Source organism: Rhinolophus sinicus, linkage group LG05, assembly GCF_036562045.2.
Source record: "Rhinolophus sinicus isolate RSC01 linkage group LG05, ASM3656204v1, whole genome shotgun sequence".
NCBI lineage: Eukaryota > Metazoa > Chordata > Mammalia > Chiroptera > Rhinolophidae > Rhinolophus > Rhinolophus sinicus.
The window spans coordinates 50,129,069-50,134,762 of record NC_133755.1 but is presented as its reverse complement, the minus strand read 5'-3'; positions in this window follow the sequence as shown (position 1 = coordinate 50,134,762).

The window sequence follows — 5,694 nt, the reverse complement described above, 5'->3', positions numbered from 1 at the left end:
TTGGCTGTTTGTATTTCTTTTCTGTGAATTGTTTGTGCATATCCTCTGTCCATTCTTGATTAAATTGTTTGATTTTTTTTTTTTCCCATCAGTAGGAATCCCTGTGTAGTTTGGATACTCACAAATCCTCTCTAGAAGAATGTATCCTTCACCTAGGCGCCCCAGGGTGACGTCAGATTGAAATCATCAACTGGGAGCTCACAATCAAAAACTATCAAACGCATGAGGAAACAAGACCCTTCAAGGGAGTCAGCAGAAAAAAAGAACAGCAGAATTTGACCTCCAAGGACTTTAGACATAATAATCATACATTGATTATGTAATAACTAAATTTCATGTCTTTAAAAATAAAAGATGCAATAAAAATCTGAGCAAGGAATGATTAGGCACTATCTCAAAAGAAACTGACAGAACCTCTAGAAATTAAAAATATAATAGCTAAAATTAAAATTCAATGGGTTGACTAAACCAAATTAGACACAGCTGGAGAAATCTGTACGTTTTCTTAATCTATAAGACAGTACAGAGACAAAGGGGTAGAAAATATGAAGAGAGTATGGAGAATAAAATGCATTTAAACTGGAGTTCCACAAAGAGAGAAAACAATTTGGGGTGGGCAATATTCCAAGAGATAATGGCTTGAGAATTTCCCAGAATTATTGAAAGTAGGGATTCTCAGATTCAAGAACCACAATAAATTCCAAGAAGGATAAAAAAAATGAAGTCCATCCTTACATAACACAGTCAAATTGCATATTATCACGACATCTTAAAAGCAGCAGAGGGAAAAAAAGACTACTACAGTGATATAACAATTAGATTGACATCAAATGTGTCACAGCAAGCTGATAGGCCAGAAGTCAGAGGGTTAATATCTTCAATGTGCTGAAACAACCAACCTAAAACAATCAGAGAAGAATGAGGATGAAATAGAAAAAGAAAACATGAGAATTTACCGACAATTAATTTAGATACTAAATGAACTTTTAAAGTACATATTTCAAGAAGAAAAGAAATCCCAGAACAAACATCGGAGCAACAAAAAGAAACAAGCATAGAAATTTGTACATATGTAATTTAAATAAATACTGATTGTATAAAAAAAAGTAGTGCCTTTTTCTAAGAGAGAAATAAACCACTAGATAGTAATATGACAGGAAGAATGATTAAAATGTTCTAAGATCACTATGTCTCAGGAGAATGGCAGAGATATTGAATAGCTTCAGTCTTGAGTTAAAATGTAAAGGATCATTACTAAAATAGAAATTGAGCATATAACTTCCAAAAAGAGAAGAGGAGCTAACAAATCCAAAAGAAGGCAGAAAAAAGAAACAGGAAGCCAGACAAACAAATCACAAAATTAGATGGTAGAAATAATTCCAAACAGATAAGCATAATAAATGTAAATGGACTAAGCTAATACCATGTTTCCCTGAAAATAAGACCTACCCAGACAATCAGCTCTAATGCGTCTTTTGGAGCAAAAATTAATATAAGACCCGGTCTTGTTTTGCTATAAGACTGGGTATAATATGATACAATAAAGTATATAATATAATACCGGGTCTTGTAAGACTGGGTCTTATATTAATTTTTGCTCCAAAAGACACAGAGCTGACTGTCTGGCTCTTATTTTCGAGGAAACATGGTAAGTTAAAACACATCGTGTGAAACAACTACTTGACTTGGAGCTGATGGGTCCTGGAAAAACACTTCAAAAAAAAAAGATTGTGGATATTAAAAATCTAGATGTGGTGTTCTAAATAACATGTCAAAAGTAAACAAAAATACATAACAGGAAACCCTAATCCTGATGTAGCCAAATTAATAGTAGGAAAAAAGAAAAAATACTCACCTCTACATGTGGAATACTTGAGAAAATATTGGTTTAAAAAAGAGGCTAGAAGGGTGAGGGAAGTTGAAGGATAATTATTGCCAATTGGCAAAAATCAAAATGTGAATATTTGCTCTAAAATGCAAATAGCACATAAATTCTTCTTACTGAAAATGCCTTCAGGAGCTATTATTTGTCTATTAACATAAAAGCAGAGTTTCTATGAGACAAGAAAAAAAGCTTATGTTTTCTGACTATAAATAAATTAGAAATAAAAATTTGTAGAAATTCAAAAACGTGTAAAATAACTTATGAGTCAAAGAAGATAACAGTGAAATTTTTTAAATATTTAAAATTTTTAATAAATGAAAATACTACATATCAAAATTTGTGGAATACAGGTAAGATGGTACTTAGAAAATAATGTATTAATATAACCTTAATGTAAAAATTAATGAGCTGTGTTTCCTGCTTAAGTTAGAAAAAGAATAAAGGAAATAATGAAATAGGAACAAAAATTAATACAATTAAAAACATATAAGCTCAAACAAGCCAAAAAGTTTGTTCTCTTGAAAAGATCAATAAAATGAAAAACATCGGTGAAACAGATCTGGAAAAAGAAAGCACAAATAAAATTAGGAGCAAAAAGAGAGCTTCCACTATAGATTCAGCCAAGATTTAAAAAGATAAGGAGAAAAATGCATATTACTAAATGAAAGAAGCCAATCTGAAAAGGCTATATACAGAGGGTGCCAAAAAAATGTATACACATTTTAAGAAAGGAAAAAACAGTATAAAAATTACGCTGATGGTAACCACTTTGAACACTTCTTGTAATTGCAGAAGTAAAATGTGACATATTCATCTTTTGTTATCAGTATAGAGTATTACAATTTTAATACAGTTTTTTCCTTTCTCAAAATGTGTATACATTTTTTTGGCACCTTCTGTACTAAAAGGACTCCAACAATATAACCTGGAAAAGGTAAAAGTATGGACACAGTAAAAGGATCAGTGGTTTCAACGGAGTTAGAAGGGAGACAGGAATGAGTAGGTGGAGAACAGAAGACTTTTAGGGCAGTAAAACTATTCTGTATGATATTGAAATGGTGCATACATGGCATTACACATTTGTCAAAACCCATTGAAGCATTACACATTTGTCAAAACCCATTGGATGTACAACACCAAGAAGGAACCCTTATGTAAACTACAGATTTTAGGTGATGATGTGTGTCAATGCAGGTGCATCGATCACAACAAATGTACCATAGCCATGCACGATGTCATTAATGGGAAAGGTTTTATGTGGAACAGGAAGTATATGGTCATTGTCTGTACTTTCTGCTCAATTGTGATGTGAACCTACAACTGTTCTAAAAAATAAAATTCATTAATTTTAAAAAAGATAAGAATACCAAGAACAATATGCTTATACTTGAAAACAAAATAAATGATTTTGGCGGAAGGAAGGATAACTAAAAAACAATCTCAAGAAGAAACAGAAGACCTCAACAGTCTCATAACCATCAAAGAATTTGAAGAAGTAGTTAAAAATCTGCACACCAAAAAAAAACACACCACCAACACTTCCCAAAAAATGGGCACAAATAGCTTTAGAAGTGAGCTTTATCACTCTATCAGTAAAACCAGACAAACTTCCCTGAGAACAGGAGAGAATAATATTAAAGTTATTTTATAAAGACTGTAAGCATTGAAACCAAAACACAAAAAAAGGAAGAGAGTGGAAGAATCACAAGCCAACTAACTTCACTAATGATGACATGATGGCATCTGTTGGGAGTCTGATTCATAGAAATCTGAGTATCTCATACAATCGGGACAGGTTATCCATCCATTAAGTTACACTATCCATTGTGGGAAGATTTTATTTCTCCAGACTGTGAAACTTAGGCATGACCACATGATTTGATTTGCTTTTTAAAAAAATGAGTGAAAGTGATCTGGGATATTTCTGGATAGAAGCTCTAAGAGCTGGTATATCTTTGCCCTGGTTGCCAAGAGTGTTTCCAGGTAGTGAGTATTCTGCCAGCCTGGGTGCTGGAGTGAGGAAGATAATGAAGGACAGAGTCCAGCTGATTTAAGTTGTTGACTCTAAACAATGAGACATGTCATTTTAATCCACATAGATTTGAGGGTTGTCACTAATGGGGTCTAGCCTATATTAATAGAACTGTGCAATGGAATACTTTGCAGTCATTGACCAGAATGAGGTACAATAATGTGTACTAACAAATATGAGCACGGAAAAAAGAAAGAAAAAAAATATGCTCACAGTATATTAAGTGAAAAAAGCAAGTTGCAGAAAAAAATGTAGCATTTATCTTTGAAAGTGATAAAAGGTGGTTGAAAACAATCTTTTTGAATATAGACATCTTTCTTCTAAATATAACTATCATAAAAGCAAGCCTTGTGCAAATGGGAAAATCCTAGAAACATCCTCCTTCACGTCAGGAAGACAAGATTTCCACTATTACAAATATTAATATTCTGAACCTATGACAATTAGAAAAAAACTATAAAAACAATGAGAGAATTCAGAAAAGTGGCTGGGTAAAAAATATTAATGTACTGAAAATTAACATACCATAAATTACTTGTATGTGTTTTGGAATTTCCACATTTTTGTTATTGATTTCTAACTTAATTTTTTTAACTTAATTTCTTTATAGTCAGAAAACATATACTATCTTTTTGTGGGGGGGTTCATAGAAATGCTGGTGGTTATGAAACTAAAATGGATAAAGATGGAAAGCCTTCATTCAGCACACAGCATGCAATATTGCTACGTGCTTGATAAGTAGTCACTGATATTATTTTTCATATCCTGGTTTGCCACATAGTTGAAACTTTTAAAACATTACTCCTCTAACATTTACATTTCCTTGAAGTAGATAATAATCATACTATTACAAAACATCTTGATGCCAGGAGGCTCACTGTGAATTAATAGCTTGACACAGGCATCACAACAAAAATCTACCTCAAGGTTGAAATAATGATGTTCAGAGAATAGGAAAAGGTGTACTGTGTCATCCCCCGGACGATCCAGGATATGCTGATGATCATTTTAAAAACTTGTAATTGAAATGTAAAGACAAAATTTGAAAAATCTGGAAGAAGTGTGCCCTTTTCCTCCTACCTCCAGTTTAAGAAACAATATAAACCTTAGTCCTGGAAAGGACCATTTTCGCAAGCAACCTACCTACAGCCCCACCACTAGTAAGTAGCATGACCAGGGCCAAAGGTGCAGGAAATCTACAACACACACAAGCTTCACCTTTAACACATTGCATTCAGGCGTTATCTTCAGTCATGAACAATGAGCATTTAGATTTATTCTGTGTAATTCCAAGGACCGGAACTAGCACATACAAGAAGCCAATTTCAATTCATCATAAGGGAAAACATTAAAATAATATGCCAGAGTGTAGTTAAGGGAGAAAAAGATAACCTGATACAAACACAGAAGTGATAGAAACAGCGAATACTTTGGTGGAGAAAACCTCCTTTGACAAAACGCTAAGTCGCAGCCAATATTTGCTAATAGTGTAGAAAATATAAGGCGATTTTTGCATCAATTACCAACGGAACTCTACTCAAAAATAGGGCTCTCGGGCTTGAAACAGTCATGACCAGCCCTAGAGCTGTGTCAGTGCCCTCCGTATCAGCAGGGTTGGCCAGAAGCACTTCAGCCCCAGTGAAGAACCTGAGCGTTACAGCTACCAGGTAACCGCAGATTTCTACAACCAGATTCCCCGGCAATTCTCAGCAGCCTCTGGAAGTACGAAACTACAACTCCCATCAGACAACGCGAGCTGAGGTGGGCGGGCACTCAC